Source organism: Emydura macquarii, unplaced genomic scaffold (assembly GCF_026122565.2).
Source record: "Emydura macquarii macquarii isolate MOO-44397 ecotype Brisbane River unplaced genomic scaffold, CSIRO-AGI_Emac_v2 contig_2422, whole genome shotgun sequence".
NCBI lineage: Eukaryota > Metazoa > Chordata > Testudines > Chelidae > Emydura > Emydura macquarii.
In genome coordinates, this window is record NW_027132559.1 from 4,907,766 (window position 1) to 4,925,477 (window position 17,712).

General features: G+C 40.5%; 1 long non-coding RNA gene across 5 annotated transcripts in view; it reads right to left on the reverse strand.

Annotated features, from left to right (window-relative positions):
- Positions 1 to 728: 728 nt before the first annotated feature.
- LOC137162051 (uncharacterized) overlaps positions 729 to 17,712 on the reverse strand; it is a 37,175-nt gene continuing 20,191 nt past the window's right edge. For 3 of the 5 annotated variants that reach the window (XR_010922258.1, XR_010922254.1, XR_010922257.1), the window contains exons 3-6: positions 14,198 to 14,336; positions 11,045 to 11,184; positions 9,446 to 9,558; positions 729 to 1,202 (exon numbers count right to left, since the gene is read on the reverse strand). This is a non-coding gene — a long non-coding RNA (uncharacterized lncRNA). Of the gene's footprint in view, positions 1,203 to 9,248; positions 9,346 to 9,445; positions 9,559 to 9,859; positions 9,998 to 11,044; positions 11,185 to 14,197; positions 14,337 to 17,712 lie in introns of those variants that run through there. The other 2 variants (XR_010922255.1, XR_010922256.1) reach the window with 2 other exon arrangements.

Consider the following 17,712-nt stretch of genomic DNA (forward strand, 5'->3'; position numbering starts at 1 on the left):
AGCCTATTCACATGTATTGATTTAATTTAATTTATTTAGAATTGAGCTAACTGCATGAAATAATGTTTTCTTGAAAAATGAGGAATATGCATGATAGATAACACATACATGTCTCATTTATTCCTCTGTCACTAAGACTGTGCAATTATTTATTTAGAATTGTACTTGCGGTTTGGTGCAATTATTTAATTCAGTTTATTTAGATTTACGCGGACAGCATAAAATGCATATTTTCATCTGAAAAAATAAGGAAAAGGCATACAATCTTTATTTATTTATAAGGATTCCAATAAGGATAAATTAAATAGAATTTTTTTTTAAAAAGTTCGAAATGATCAAAGGGTGCCATAAATGTATGCATGGCCAAAAGTGAAACTTAGGGGCCATGGAAAGGATAGGAGAGTCTTCCTGAGTCATACAGTTGGTTCATTAGACAAAAAAGGGACAGGACAAAAAGAGGAGTCACACAATCTAGTATGGAGTTCTAACTGGTGTAATATTGTGGCAGGGGTTTGGTAACCTGTCAAAAGTACATGATGAGAAAAGGCATAGAGTTATTAATACTTACATATGGTGATGCTCTGATATGCTGTGAACTGTGAAAAGTATACACCGAATTTTAGAAAAAGTGCCCATCTTTAATAACCCATTGACATACATAAAATGATATTTTAAAAGATCACATTACATTGCACCTGGCAGTTCTAGCTCCCTTTTATTCAATGGAAAAGTTACATTATATACTGAGTATTACCGCTACCATTACTCCCCAAGAGGAAGGCTGTACTGTGGTGAAATTAAAGGTCAGATTTTACAGTATTTGCACTGAGCCCACACAGGTATTTGTCCAGAGATAGGTAAAAATGCACATTTTTATTAACCCTGAGAATGCTGATATTTTCCAGACTGACAGTCAAGTGAAAAGAATAGGATACACTTAATTCACAGAATTTAAAATAAAAATTATACAGAAAATTGAATAATTTTGAGTAACATATATGATGAACTATAAAGGCATTTGGGAGGATTTATTTATTTATTATCTTTGTGGATTGAAATGACACAAGTTCCTCTTTCTTCATTCCCTTAATATCCTAATTTCTTCTGGTGATATTCTACTTCCTATTTGGAACTCACTCAATGTTTTATTGGATGTTCTCTATGTGAGGATCATTCCTTCCCTTGTTTTAGTCTTAAATCACCTGGAAAAATAAATAAATAGTGATAGTTCATTAGAACATTTGACTGTAGTATCTTAAAAGGTTGCTAGTGACTCTCTCCTGAAGTTCAAGGGAAAGTGTTGCACCTTTGCAAGCTTAGTCTACAGAACAATTAAAGAATCCCTTATTTATTTTAAGCCTTGAAGTTGTGACATAGCATCATGTTGTAATAACACTATGTCTTTGTGTCATGACTCAGCATCAGTAAGTGATAAGAACATAAGAATTGCCATACTGGGTCAGACCAACGGTCCATCTAGTACAGTATCCTGGCTTCCAACAATGACCAATGCCAAGTGCTTCACAGGGAATGAATAGAACAGGTAATCGTCAAGTGACCCATCCCATCAGCCATTCTCAGCCTCTGGCAAACAGCAATCCCTGCCTATCCTGGCTAATAGCTATTGACAGACCTATTCTCCATGAACTTATCTAGTCCTTTTTTGAACCCCGTTATTGTCTTGGCCTTCACAACATCCTCTGGCAAGGAGTTCCACAGGATGACTGTGCGTTGTGTGAAGAAATACTTCCTTTTGTTTGTTTTAAACCTGCTGCCTTTTAATTTAATTTGGTGACCCTAGTTTTTGTGTTATGACAAGGAGTAAATAACACTTCATTATTTATTTTCTCTACACCAGTCATGATTTTATAGACCTCTCTCATATCTCCCGTTAGTCGTGTCTTTTCCAAGCTGAAAAGTCCCAGTCTTATTAATCTAGCCTCATATGGAAGCTTTTTCATACTTCTAATCATTTTAGTTGCCCTTTTCTGTACCATTTCCAATTCAAATAAATCTTTTTTGAGCTGGGGTGTCCACATCTGCATGCAGTATTCAAGATGTGGGCGTATCATGGATTTATAAAAGGGCAATACAATATTTTCTCTCTTATTAGCTATCACTTTCCTAATGATTCCCAACATTCTGTTAGCTTTTTTGGATGCCACTGCACATTGAGTGGATGTTTTTAGAAAACTATACACAATGACTCTGAGATCTCTTTTTGAGTTGCAACAGCTAATTTAGACCCCCATCATTTTTTATGTATAATTGGGATGATGTTTTCCAATGTGCATTACTTTGCGTTTATCAACACTGAATATCATGTGCCATTTTGTTGCCCAGTCACCCAGTTTTGTGAGATCCCTTTGTAACGCTTTGCAGTCTGCTTTAGACTTAACTATCTTGAGAAGTTTTGTATCATATGCAAATTTTGCCACCTCACTGTTTACCCCTTTCTCCAGATCATTTATGAGTATGTTGAACAGCACTGGTCCCAGTACAGACCCCTGGGGGACACCACTATTTACCTCTCTCCATTCATGATGATGCATTTCAACATGAGGAGGAAGCAGTCTGATCATATGACAGTGCATCATTGCAATGCTGGATACAGTTATTCATTCCACAGAACAATACAAAAAGGCGGCAGTACTACTTGTAGTGACAAAGGTGACAGAAATGTCTACATGGGTTATAAATTATTATTTTATGTTTATTTCAATGGGACTTAGGTGCCTAAATACCTTTGAGAATGTGGGCCTGTCTTCACATATAATGAGAAGTCCCTGTCTCAAATAGCTTGCAATCTTAAGTATAAGACAAGAGACAACAGATGCATACAACAAACAGCTGAGGGGAACACAAGCTAACAGTGAAGCAGTCACTGTAATGTAATAAGCATTGGTCACTAGTAAAGCTATTGAATCAGGCTGTTGTAAGAAGCGTGGGGGTTTCAGTAAACTGTCCTAGTGGAATCTGGAATCAAGAATATAGGGGAGACATGCACACAAGTCTCTGTAAAATTGAGATATTTCTTTTCTCTCATTTTTTGTCTGTCCTGACTATTTAGATTGTAATCAAGTTGGGGCAGGGACCGTCTCTTATTCTGTGTTTCTACAGTGCCTAGCCTAAAAAGGTCCTGATCTTGGTTGGACCTCTGTGTACTATTGTAACACTATTAATAAGAAGATGTTGCAGTATTGCTCAGTCTGTATTATATGCAGTGCCTGCCCCAAAGAGTGTACAATCTAAAAAGACAAAGGCAGGCATAGAGTGGGGAAAGGGATTCAACATACAAACACAGTGACCCAGTCGGAGAGCTGTTTGGAAAATGGAATTTCCATCCTCTGGGAAATTCCAATATTTCAGCATCTCTTTTTAATCCCCAAGATTGGAAGAAAAGTCATAATGATGTAAATTCCCCATCCTGAAGTCCTAGAAAAAACAGAGCTCACTATTGACACCTGTTGGGGAATAGAGAGAAGAATGGTGCAGAGCTGCTTGAGCTCGCCAGATGGGCAGAGGCTCTGTGGAGGAGGGAGCTCTCTGCTAGCGTCTGTTGATGAGCAAGGGGGAAAGCATCAGACCTCATTTGCATTTTTGTTAGTTGGCATTTTGGTTAAAATACAGTAAAGTTTTGATTTTGGGAAGCGATAAAATGTTATAGGCCCTGTTAGGAAATGAAGGGACAAGAGATGGACACCAAATGTGCCTGAGGTGAGGGGTCACTCTGCCTTTGACTGCCGTCAGGTACAGTTATGTCAGGTACGAGAGTCTGGACAATTAAACATAGTGAGATAGGCTCATATCTTTTGTTGGGAGTGCTTCTCTGGTGCTAGAAAGGACTGTGCTACGGGTCCTAGATACCATTGACTCCACTCTTCTGAAGAGTCAATACAGAGTGATTTCAAGATAGTTGATGAGTTGAAGGCCATGAGCTGAACTGAGGAGGACTTGAGGTGGCAGTGGATGGAGCTGCACTGAGGCAGTGCCGAGACAGGCTTGGGCAGCAGCCTACCTAAGGGACTCTGGTGTGGGCCTCCCTACCCATCAATTAAAACTGAAATCACTTCAGCTGGGGCAGGTGTAGAACCCTTGGCTACACTTCCTTTAGCAGCTGGAGAACAACCTGACAAAAGCCTTGTACTCTACCAGCCCTGAACAACAAACTGTAAGTAGGGAGCTGGGGAGGAGGGAAGTGGCTAGAATGCATTAGGAGGTCAGAGGCTGGGGTTACTGTTAAGATATTGTGGATGGGTCGTTATTGTTAGTGCAAAGCTGGCTTTTCCAAGTTCATTCTGTTGCCCCCCGCAACTCTTCCCCCCCAATAAATGTTCTTTGTTTTAAACCCTTTGTATGTGGGGAAACATTGCACCTCAAGGGAGCCAAGAGAGTATATATAGTTTCCCAGGTTTCTGGGTGCAGGGTCAAATGAGTGTTGTTTACATTTTCAGAAAGAATCCCCCAAGTAGCTCTGGGCTGCTCTTCTCTTTATTCACCAAGAGGTGTCAATAGCGAGCTCCATAATCTCCAAGGCTTCAAGGCACAGGATTTACATCACTATGATTTTTAGTCCCATTTTAGGGATTAAAACAAATATTAAAATATTGGAATTTCCTGCAGTTCTCAAATTCCATTTTCTGAACAGCTCTCCTACCGGGTCTCTGTGTTTGTATGTTGAATCCCTTTCCCTTCTTATACTTGCCGCCGACAATACCTGTCAGAAGGGTTACCATAACAAATATTTTTGCAAAACAAAACGTTCTGAAAATTTTTAATTTGGAAGTGATGAAACAATATATTCTGATTTTTGATTGAAAGGAAATCTTTTGTCTTGAATTTTCCCATTTAAAAATTGGAAAAATTCACCACAATTGACATCTTCCTGTGAAAAATTACCGATGACATTTTTCAGCTGAAAAATTTCAACCAGCTATATTAGTTATATAGTTGGTTTTTAAGCAGAACACACTAAATAGCTCTTCATCCTCCACAGTTTCAACCTCTTGTGTTCCCCGCTTCCTTGGTCACTATCAATGGGAGTTGTGGATGTCTAGCACCTTTGAATATTGGGCCAGTATACTATCGCATATGCCTGCTCCTGTCTACTCCCAAAATTCCTACTTCATTTCAGGCTGCCTCATCTTCAAATGGTTAGGAACTGAAACCCCCTCAGAAAAAGGTATAAAAATGGATCTAAGAAACCACTTGTTGCTACTGCTATAGCTTTGTTGATGTGTATTTCATTACAGCTGGGAACTGAAACCAGAAGCCTATAGCAAACACAAAAAATTAATAATAAAAAAGTTAACTGTTTTAATAACAAACAAACTGACAACCGCCTCCCCACTCCCAAAAGTTCTGAATTGGTTCAGCCTGAGTTTGAGGAGAAGAGCCAGAGTGATCTTATCTGTTTACTGTTCCTTAGTCCTCAGTGTCAAAAGCCTCTCATGGGTTTTTCAGAAAACTTCATTCATGTGGGAAAAAATAGCATCAGTGACTTATTCAGAAAACTAATAGTTAAATGTGTGTTGTGCTGTAGCATCACAAATTTCTGGAATTTGGCTGTTCGCTGCAAGTGGCACATATCACACTGACTAGACATCAGATTATCGGTATCTCATGCCTGTCAAGGGAAAGTTCTCCCTTTTCCGCCAGTGGCAATGTTAAATGTTAAGCCGTTTACTTCCTCTAGTCACATGAACTGTAACACATTTCAAAGGATCTGAACAGCAGCCTCCTTCTTAGAATGTTGTCATGTATCCTCTTTGCCTTTGTGTGTGAAAAGCTGTAAACTACAAATGATATGGAGGGTTAGTTTTCACTTTTCTATTCGGGAGGAGCTGACAAAATTGTGTCCCTTGAAGAGGATGCCTTAAGATTTTAGTTTTATCCCTGAGACTAAAACAAAATACATGAAACTGGTTCCATGAGTCAGACAGACAGACTGGATGTTGTCTTCAACATTTCTGCCTGCAAATTCTCTCGGCATTTCAAATCTATGTAAAAATACTACATCGCTAATAGGTAGAAGTGAGTGAACAACTTGTAGGAAATGATTTATGATGAATTTTTCAGTCAGCAGAATATAAATGAGCCCTTTGACTTCCTCAGATTTATTCATTATTAAGAAACCATTTGATGATATTTTTGTTCACTTTTTTTTACTCTATGCATTATTTAAAACCAATATCCTGTGATTAATTTATGTTCAGTATCACTGGTCAAGATATGCTGATCGCTTGTGTATGGTCAGATAAGAAACATGGTATCATTCCTGTACACTGATTAGCATGGATATGCTTTTGGTACCAACACTTGCATGTGCAAATCTTAAATTTAGTTCCTGTAAAGACTTTGAAATTCAGTTGTTGAAATCATTCCTGCCAATTAATTTCTGAATCAGGAGCTATGATCTGGCCCAGAAGGATTAAGTAATTTGCCCATCCCTACACAACAAGTCAGTGGTACAGCAAGGATTAGAACTCAGAAGTATTTGGCTCCCAGTCTTTGACTGTACTGCCTGTTTAGGTAGGTGCTTTTTAGTGTTGCTGTACGTATATAGTTGGTGAAGTATTTGGAGATCCTTTAGGACAAAATTCTCTAAATAAATATATTATTTTAATGCAGAAAAAATCCCATGAAAGGAACATTTTTAAAGAAATTAGTTTCCAAGGGGAAATTTTAATGTATGTACTGTACATACCCTATTACTCTACAGTGCAGAGATACTGTACACTTTCAGTCTATTTATTATCATAAACACAGCAGAGGGGTGAGTCATTAACTTCATGGATTAGTGACTCAGTACTTTGAAATCCCTCTGTCACCCAAAAAGAAGTCTGTTGTTTTGTTTGTGGCCATGTTCTTTATAGCCTGCCAATTAATAGTGTTTTTGCTTCTTAAAAATCTATCCCTTAACTAATAAGTAACATCGTTCTTGACAAGTGAGCCATAGCCGAAAAGGCTGTTAGGCTATTAAATCCAGATTGACATATTGCTTAGGTGATTTCAAATGTTCTCACTCTTTTGCACCATGCGATGACCTACTACTGCAAGACAGTATTCCAGTTATTCTCCAGTCATTACCCAGGCACTCTGATACTACAGTAATGAGCACTTTATAGAACACTGAGCCACCACTTACTCACCAACCAATCAAAACCTCTCCCAGATTGACACATTGATGTAGTCATCTTAAAGTTTACCATTAAGGGAGGACTGACCAAGCCTCAGGCTGCACCTCCTAGACCATGGAATCAGCTCAGGTAAACTATCAAGGCTAACCTCCCTATGCATAAAGAGAATAATTTACTCATCCCTGGTCATGCTACAAGCAAGAGAACTTCCCTCTCTAATAACTTACTATTCTTCAACAATTACATGATGGTACATAGACCACTATCCTTAGATTAATAATACTATTGCATTAGATAAAATGTTCGAATGAGCTCCCTACTGCTTGTCTCTGGCTGGTGTCCAGGTAGAAGCTAAATATCCCCATGCTCTTTTCATAAAGAATACAATATAACCCTGGTATGTTGGCCAACACTACCTCTTTCAATAAAATAATTGTCACTGTCCAAAACTGAGCTGGAACAATTCTTGAGTGCATAATATCTTCCACCTTTGTTTGCACCAGGTTCTAATGCTCTGCTTTTCAAATAACTTTGGGATCATTGCACAAGAACACTGCTTCAGTATATATATATATATATATATCACATTCCATTCTGTTTTATATTAGCATTTTCCAATTCAGCCCTTAGCACATTGGCTGATGCTAGGGGAAATGCCCACTGAATACCCAGGAGAAAGACTGTGTATAAGACATAGATCAAATTGACTTCATTAGCATTCTGCCAGGGATGAATTTGGCCCCAGGGGACTGTAGTAGGAATGGGTGACCCTCAGAAGCTGGCTGGCCACTTGCCAAGTCCTTTCCATACATTTCAGTCCTGACTGAGAACAATCACCTTCTACTGGAGACTTTGCCCAGCAAATAGTGGGTTTGTGAGCTGGATCACTATGACTTGCTGTGTTAGTGCTGGATGCTGACAGGTTTATTCTACATGCTCAACTTCCCCTTGTGGGACTGGGTCATGAAGTGAGTACCACAGTCCCACTACGGATGGAGCTGCTTTCATTGGCAGTTTTTCCTTGGGGGATGGGTTGGTTCTTAAAACTAGCAACTCTTTTTGCCACTTTCTTTGGGCCTTCATAGACATGCCATGTAGAGTGGCAGCTATGTATTCCCAGCTGTTCAGCAGGTCTGCATAGCACAAAGGCTGTTTGTCTCAACAGGATATTAAAAAGAAGAGATTATTAAAAATACATTTGACACTGAGATGCAGCCTTGCTAATAGCAGGGACATTTATCTTGTCTCTGTGACTTAAATTCAGCATACAGGAAGCAACTGCTGTGCCACGTTACATATTTTACCCCCATGGTAGCTTGATACAAGCAAAAGAATCTGTTTTAACCTACTGTAACAAGGTCTGCTCCTGCCTTTTTGCATACAGAAATCTGCTCAGACCACAATGATTGGGTATCTACAATGTAGTGTTTATTTATGTTCCCTCCACCAACACTTTTACAGTCCCAGGCAGCAATGCTATTTATAGTGTCCCTTTCTATCCTCAGCCTTTTCCCAGGGCCCAGGAGGAGAAGAGATCTCTCTGCCTCTGGGTTCAGCTAGTCCTAGCCCTCTCCCCGCTACTTTCTTCCTGTGCCTTTTTTTAATCAGTCTGCACTCCCAGCACTTGGTCACACCTACTCTTTACTTTTTTTTTAGTGTGAAAAAATTGTCCAGGGAAATAACTAATCTGTCCCTGGAGGTGGCATAGTCAGAAGCAATCCATTTAAAATATCCAGGTACCATTGCATATGATAGAGCAACATAGGTGAATTTTCATTCATGTGCTTTGAAGTGGAGCAAAGTTGAATGTAGTACAGTATTGTCAATGGAGACCGTAGGATTTACCACATCAGGCAACCTATGATCCAGCAAGCTGAGTATTCTGATATGGGCTAACTGCTGCAAGAGGAAGTGAACAATCAAAAACAAAATGTACATATTTTTGGATTTGAGTAATAAATTCTTCCTTGCCCACCCCTCCCTCTCAGAGAGCAGCATCAGCCCTGAAAAATGGAATGTTCTCATCATCCATTTGGACTAACTTGCTATCTTAAGTGTAGTTGTCAGTAATATTCACATAGTCTTCCAAAACTCTTTTAAAATTCTGCTCTATTATTTGATTTGGTAATTTCTTGGGAAATCTATGCTGGGTTAAAATTTCAGGAAGAAAAGTTCTCTTATTTTCTCTAATCTTCCAGTGTGCATTCTGGAAAAAATAGAAAGGGAACTATTTTTAATAAATAACTATTAATATGACAATAGAACACTGCTTGTGATTTGAGTGGTGCAAAGGGAGTGGAAACTACCTGTATCTATCCAGCTGGGCATTCCTCCAGTATGGATGAGTTCCCAATAGGTGAAGTGCTGGCATAGCTGGTGTCTGTTCTTCCTCCCCACACCAGCATCCTTAGCACAGCAGCTAAACAGGTGGGGAGAGAGAATTGCTGATGGGTACTGTACTTCAGCTATTCACGGCTATTGACACATTCCATTAGGGATTTTTACTAGCTGGCAGAGCTGAAAGCAGACCCCAGACTGCTCTAAACTTGGCTGGGAATGATGTACAACTGGTCAGGAGTCAGGGTCCTTGGAGAACTGAGCTCAGCAGCGAATCTTGACCCTTTTCTTTGAAAGTTCTACTCCACTGGCATCAATGGAGTTACCAAGTCTGAATTTGGCATCAGGATTTTTAAAATGCATAATCTTGGTATCTCAATACGTGCAGTAAAAGATTAACATAATTTGATGCACACACTTGTGGTTCCAGAGATCTGGGGTACATGCTTTTGATATTTTTCTGTATTATTGACTGCTGTAATAGCTGTTTATATTTCTCTCCCATCCCTTTACTTCTTCATCTGGAATTGTAAAACAATAAAAATATTGGCTCACAGACTGCTCCTTTATATGGATAAGAAATATTTTTCCAATCGTATTTTAAATATATTTTCCAGTAATCTATTGCCTTAAAACTGTAGGAGTTAATTTAAAGGAACATTTTTAAAAAATTACAGTTTATTGATTTTGGGTCATACAGTGTTAGACAAGAAGCATGCAACATCTTTTTGGACTGCAATACTGTAATTATTCCTCCTATTCTAGACATCACCTATAATAGCACATCCATTGACGGTTTAGGCTTGTGTGGTTGTCAGGGTAGCCAGTACTCTCTGGCTTGGCCAGCAGGGGGAAACCCCCCTTTTGCTATGCTTTTCCATCTCCTACTTGCCAGTGATTGAGTGCTGCACTTTCATTATGTACTTGGCCCCCTTCTTTATCCCTAACTCCTAGTGAACCGCAAGTAATTCTTTTGTTTGGATTGTTGACAGAGTATTGAAAAGTAACAAATAACCCTACTTCAATCCCTGCTAATTATAGTGAATAATGAACATCAGTGGAATCCATAAGGGGTGGAGGATACTTAGAAATGGTACCACTATTAATGTTTAGTTTCACCATGATGGAATGTCAAACACTCTGAAGACAAAAAAAATCTGTCATGTCATTGGTGTTTGGCTTTCCAATGTGCAATTTGTTTCTCTTGCTAGACTCACTTGTTAGCATTGCCTCCTGCTCACTGCCTGTCTCAGACAATCTTCGGTTTAGTTTTTTTGTTTCTGTTTCAGAATTTTTGCAGTGAAAAGGATGGGAAATCTTTAATATGCAGACAAGCAGCTGCAGACAGTCAATGAACCTGAAGGAGGAAGAAGCTGGTACAGCCATATTCAGGGATGGCTGCAAAGCACAGTTATGCCCTGCTGCATCAAAGAATCTAAACGATATTCTGTGAATGCATCAGGTTTTGTGATAGTGGTTCCTGGAAGTGTCAAGCATTTATTGCTTTGCAATTCATTAACACTGGATGCATCAGAAATGAGGAAATGCAGTTTGGAAAGAAGACTTACTTTAAACACATTGAAGCACTGCAGTGGTTTATTAAAAAAAAAGATTGTGCCTTCATTTTAGAGCCTCCCTGATATAAAGGCTGTTATACTCCAGTCTCCACGCCATGACTGCCACACGCATTAGCTTTCTTAAAATCAATCTGATGGAAAGAGAGAGAAGAGAAGCATAATGATTTATTAATAATAGTAAACCGTCTACTACAGAGTTTCTTTTGTGTCTCTCATTTAGGTCATTTGTTCGATTTCTTAATGGCATGTATTGCTAATTAGATACTTGCAGGGGAGTAGCTATGAGTCTCTGTAATTATAATTTATATGGTTATCTACATAGTTGGGCTGGAAGAATGTTCCTAGGGAAATTTCCAACCAGATCAAACTCTGTGGAGTCAGGTGAACCTTTTGAAATGCTCATGATGAGTCACTGCCCAAGATGACGCGGTGAAATGACGTGAGAACTGACCAGCTGCCCTGTAATAAGCACACTGAGTGCATCTGCCCCGTTGTAGTGTGGAAATCAGCAGCATCAGTGCAGGACTGGAGTGTGTCAGTGTCAGGAAGAAACATGGTTAGCCATGTTAGTGATGCCCAGGAGTATAATCAGAGAGAGCATGAGTAGAGAAATGAGAGAAAGGGCTAGAAGAAGTGAGACAACTATATTCTGGAAGAGAGGGAGAGCTGGCATGGAGTAGAGAAATGGACCCAGGAACTTTTGAAGCCATTTGGGTGCCTTGGGAGCAGAAAGAGAGATGAGGTTCTGGACGCAACCATGAAGGGCCTAATCCCGCTGTGATTGAAGTGAACGATAAGACTACTATTGACTTCAGTGATGCTAGAGCAGACTCAAGAGCACAGCCTGCTGTAATCTGTGAAGTCATATATGGAATCTGTGCCCTGATCACAGTCAGTCCTCCACTGTGGAACGCAGCATCTGTTCTGGTTCATTTCTAAAAGCAGAGACTAAAAAAATACTCGCCCTTTTCCCCACAATTCCTGTTTGTTACAGTTACTTAGTGAGTCATGGGAAATGACATAGAGACAGATGCACCTATTAAGAGATATCACTGAAAAATACTACATACAAGTGCTGGTGCAGGGAGAAAGCAGTCCACAGACTAAATCCTCAAGTGTGCCTGAGATGAGTTCAATGCCTCTATGAGTGGGAAAAGAGAGCATATACCATCTTTCCTCCTCCACCACCCCTGTGATCCTGGGGCCAGCTGTGGGCCAATGTGTCCCCTGGACTAAATTAGAGCATCCTCAATCAAGTTTGCCCTAATTTACACTAGCAGTAATAACTCCCTATGAACACTGTGTACTCTGCCCCCACAACCCATTCTACAAAGATGTGTGACCTCACTCCATGCACAATTTACTGAGTTGTTAACTCCTAACCACCTTGCCCTGGAGAGTCCCACTAACACTAGCCCAACAGAGGACACTGGGTGTGGCAGGAGAAAACAACAGACATGGCCAACTCATCACACTCTGCTTGATGTGCTAAGTACTCAGAGTCCCCCATCTGCCACCTCTGCCTCTCCAGGAGGAGAGGGGATCCCTGAGGTCACTCTTGGGGGGAACCCTTGCTGTTGCTCCTGTGGGGGACAAGCAGGCCTCTTGTTGCAATCCCTTTCTGGAACGAGAGGAGTCTCACTTGACACTGACACTCCTAGTGGGGAGTATGCCCATGGGGTGTGTGAGTGTGGGGAGAATGGGTGCAGATCTATGGCGGAGGGGGAAGAGGGGAATATCATGTCATAATGAGGCTGCGATCCTGGATTGCCTTAATCAGGCCTTGAATTAATGAAGCATCACAATAGTCCTGTGAGTTAGGTAAATTGTATTATCCATTTGACTGATGTAGGACACTGAGGTCCAGATCCAGAAAGGTACATAAGCTCCTGTCATCCACTCAAATCAGACCTTTGTTGATCTGGGCTAGAATATTTAAGGGCCAAAGTCAAAAGGGTGGTCTCCCTTTGTGGATGAACTTCACACCTTAGCTTTTGCAGCAGCACTTGTTTTGCAGGTGCAAATCAGATAGACCCGCTGGCATTCAGCGTGGCAGCTGCACTTCATTTTGAAGGTGCAAAAAATGCAGGTATAAATTGGACCTGGAAAAAGGAGATTTGGCTTCATCCCCTTCTCAAATTTACCTCTACGCTTCTTGGCCAAGGTTGCACAGCAAATCAGTCTCAGCAATGAAACCCAGGAGTCCTGACCCCCAGCCTACCCTACTAGGCCGCACTCTAAATCTACTGCTAGACAATATTCAAACTTTGAAAAGTGCTAGAGCTTGGAGTTTTCAATGTTCTTCCCTATGTAACATATAAAAACACAAACCGTTTCTTCCCATTTCTAAATGGTTAAAAATAGCTTAGTAATTACCCTTCTAAACATCATATGCAATGATTTTATCTGGTGACATCAAACTGATGTAGCTGTCTATGACTTCAGCCTGTCACTATGGAGCCCTGGTCCAGTCATCCTGAGTCACAGAGCAGTTAAAGTAAATGATATTAATTTTATTTCCTCCTTGTTGTCTCCAATCACTCCTGCCCAAATAAATCAGCAGAATTATTTATTAGACAGAGAAAGAGCAAGAGAGAGAGAAAAGGAGAAAGGGATAGAGGGAGAGGGTTAATATCACTCCCATATAGCAGCAATGAGGCTGCTTGCCAATTCTACAAAAAGCTGCAAGTCATTCTGGCCAGAATGCGAAGTGGAGATTTTGAAGTCTCTAGGATGTTCTAATGAAAGTGCTGCAGTATAAACTCAAGCTAACTGGCATGATGAAAAAAAAAAAAAAAAAAAAAAAAAGAAGGAAAGCTATTAAAGTATGTTTGTTTTTTTAAAGCAAGAGTTTCTTGGCAGGATTTCAAAACACAGTTATCTTCAGGTATCCTTTTTTCCTTCCTTCCTTTTTTGGCCCCCATCCTTCATATAGTGGTTATACTGACAAGGTGTCCATAGCAACAGCCTCATTGGTAATGGAGGCATAATGCTGCTGCCACAAGCCTTTTTATACAGGAGGAGAACTTTGCTGGTGCTGGCTGCTCATCCAGTAGCACATGGCTTTACATCATTGTGTTCTTCCTCCCAGCTAGTTGCTCCCTTTCTGGGTAGCAGCCAGTCTGAAAAAAGATCTTTCCTCACCTCGTTCAAGTGCTCTGGGTGACTGGGCTGGTGCTTTAAGTACAAGATGCCATCTCTCCCGGTGACAGGCTGCTTCTCAAGCTTCAGTTTGTTGATTCTCTGGATTCCAGTGTTTTTCCTCTTACATTATGTATTTGCACTTTAAAAAAAATGAGTTGCAATAAGCCATAAAGCTTACGTTACCTTAACACCAATACATGCATTGGAATCTCTTAGGGTGTTGGAAAGTGCAGGACCAGCCCTATACCATGTAGGTGCAGGATTTTGTTACACTCAGGCCACTTTGCAACACTCTGGCAGCACAAAGAGGGCTTAAAGTGGGAGTAAATATCACTTATTCCCCCTTAAAGTCCCCATAATGGGGTCTATAAGCCCCATTCAGGACCTAGGCAGGAGAGGGAGGGGAGCATTTCCTACCTGCAAGCAAGCAGAGCAACCACGCACATATGCACACCCCAAGGAGGGGGACACTCAACCAAGGAACTGCCCTGAACAGGGACAAACTGAGAAACCCAGTGAGCCTAGTGAGGGGATTGTGAAGAGGCCCCCCCCCCGGGAGACTGTGCCAGTCCCCTTTACACTATCAGAGAGGAATAAAGTGGTCTTAATGTAAATGAGAATCTGGGCCACAGACTCGTATGTAAAAGCACAAGTAAAAGGCAATGAGAGGTACAGGAAGCAGAGGAGAGGCTGATCCTGCATTAATGAGAGTATTACTGTGAGACCATCAAATTACTTCTGCCCAAGAGCAGGAATGAGACTAAAATCTAATAATTGCCTTACTAGTATCACATGGATCACACTAAAACCCACGTTTCCCTTGGATGTTCACTCTTCACCCCCCACCCCAGCCTGTTTTCACCCTGCATGCTGAGGAGCTGCATGTTTAACTTCACTGTCACACCTGGTAGCCTCTGCTCATGCTCCAGCTTGGAACCTAACAGCCTTCTGCACCACATTATGCACTAGTGACAGAGACTTGCATACTCCAAACCTTAATCTGTAGTCATGGTGGAGGAACCATTGTAAAATGTTGTGATCTGGTGAGCATGCAAAAAACAAACAAACCCAACCCCCCTTCCAAAAGTCCAGTAAATAAACCCTCTCCTCCCAACAGACACACACTACCCAGGATATTTGGTCAAACAAATTCACAGTAGAATCTCACAGATCTGCACTGAAGGAACAGGCCTAGTGTGAACTGGAGAGGTTTAAGGGCTGCCAGGTATTGAAGATGAGGATGTTACCAGCAGCACAAATTATATGTATCCTAATACTGTTTCAGGAGATTGTTGAATGCCAGGGAGAGGCCAGGAGGGAGCAAGATGACACCCACACAGGCGCTGCCTGGATTACAGCAGTGCAATGTCACTGTTCTGCAAATTCCCCCGTCATGTTTGTAGTTCAGCTACAAGCAAATTGGCGAGGTTCTTCTGCTATTACTATTATCCACATTTAAATATTAAGTACCACCCAGATATGTTTCTTTTTATATCCACATGTACTGAAAGACACAACTGCAGAGAAAAAACATCTGCCAAAAATACCCAGAAAAGCAAACTAAATTAAAATCAAAGAGAGTAACAAATAGCCTGCCCAATAATAATGGACTTTGTGTAATTTCAATGATGTGTCAAGCCCATGGAGCCTATAGTTTGTCAGTTTCTTTTACAGTTTTTATTAACTGAATTTAGTGCTGGTGAAGTTGTCAGCCTATTTAAATCCTGAGATTGATGGTCAGAGCTCCCCAAAGCAACAGAAGACATATCCCGTTAGGTGAGGGAAGGCCTCCAAAATCCCCATATCAACTAAATACTTGGGGAGGAGGGGAGAGAATGCTCAAATAGTGGTGGGGGTCCAGGTCACTGATCAAAACAAAGGTCTTAGACATGGACACTAAACAGAAAATCCTTGACTATGTTCACTGCTCCAAGGAGGAGTACAAGACATCAGTGGTTAGTACCCAGAGGAACTTTGCCCACATGCATGAAAAAGACCAGGGAATGGAAAAAAGGCCCCACAGACACAGAGAACACCACTTCCCCCCTTCATTCAGCTTCCTCCTTCTGGACTGATGAATGGACATCTTGGCCAGTGCCAGGAGGAGGCTGATGAGGAGGCCATGTAACTTTATGGATCACCAGTCCAGGATACTGAAGTTCTCCAAGTATTAACAGGACCAATATGGCATGGGCAGTAGCAGGGTAGACTTCCTCACCATTGTGGCTTAAACCTGCTCTGGACAGACCACCTATTTTGGAATAAGAGGGTAATTCAGTTTCCATGTCTACTTGGTTTTTTACCTTACTACTAAGACTTTTAACAAAGATGGTAATTATGTTGGTGTTATGTTTTCCATGCACATAGAACAACCATATATTCAAATGTTCAGCCTAATGATTAGAGCTGGCTGGAAACCAGGCTTTCCCGCCTGTAAAAAATTTCAAATTTTTGAAAAAAAAAATTCATCCCCCATCTGAACAAAAGATAAAAAAATAAAAAAAATTTCACAAGAGGGAAAGACTAAAAAAATTCTGTTTTAGGAGAACTGGACTGCTCAACTCCCCAGAGAAACAAGAAGTCTGAAAATCTCCAACAAGCTCCATTAATGATTTATTTTAGATGAAGACAAAAAACAAGAATGACCAAAAATAAAATCCCAATGAGAGTACAGTGCCTCTCCTCTGGAACAATCTGCATCTCAACTGGAAACAAAATGGTGGTTGCCTCCAGTAGATAACAGATTCCTAGAAATGTAAAGATGTTTTATGCAGAAAACAAAATCATAGCAAGATACATAGCTACATACACCAGTTTGTGGCTTATGACATGTACCCTGATATACCAGGAATTGAAATGAGGCAGCCAGCTCATTTCCCATAAGCATCCTTCTGTGTTTTCCTAGTCTAAGTTTTGGGAGGATCTGACTTTTCTGTGAATTCTTTCACCAAATTAAAATTTCTAGACACTCCTCCTGGTAGGAAGATGATGGGGCTATATATAGCTGCTTACTCAGCTCATGGCTCTATGGTAAGTGGAAGTAAAAGAGAGAGTTTTGGATAACTTTCCATTTCAGAGAAGCTCTCTCTCATAACTGGATTCCACTTTGATTTTGCTGCTTGGCAGCCTAAAAACTGTCCAATTAAAGGCAAGAAAAACTCCCAGTGTAATTTCCTGTCTTTATTGTTTTTTATAGTTAGAGCATATTACATCATGTAGTGAGACTCTGGGTTTTTAAGGAAGCTTCAGCCAATTAAGATTAACTGTCATTTTTCATTTAATATCATAGTTCAAATAGTCTTCTTTGCCAATAAGCAGAAGAAAATGGTGCGCAAAATAAATAGAAAATTGATGGGGATGCAGTTTTTTTCCATCCTCTGCCTTCTATTTCTCTGTCATCCCAGAGTCAGCTGAACATTGTCCTGTGAATCAGTAAAAGCACTGCAGGAGTATGGGTAATCTCAAGACTGTCACTGTTTCAATGTCATTATTATTCACCTCGCATATTCTCAGTC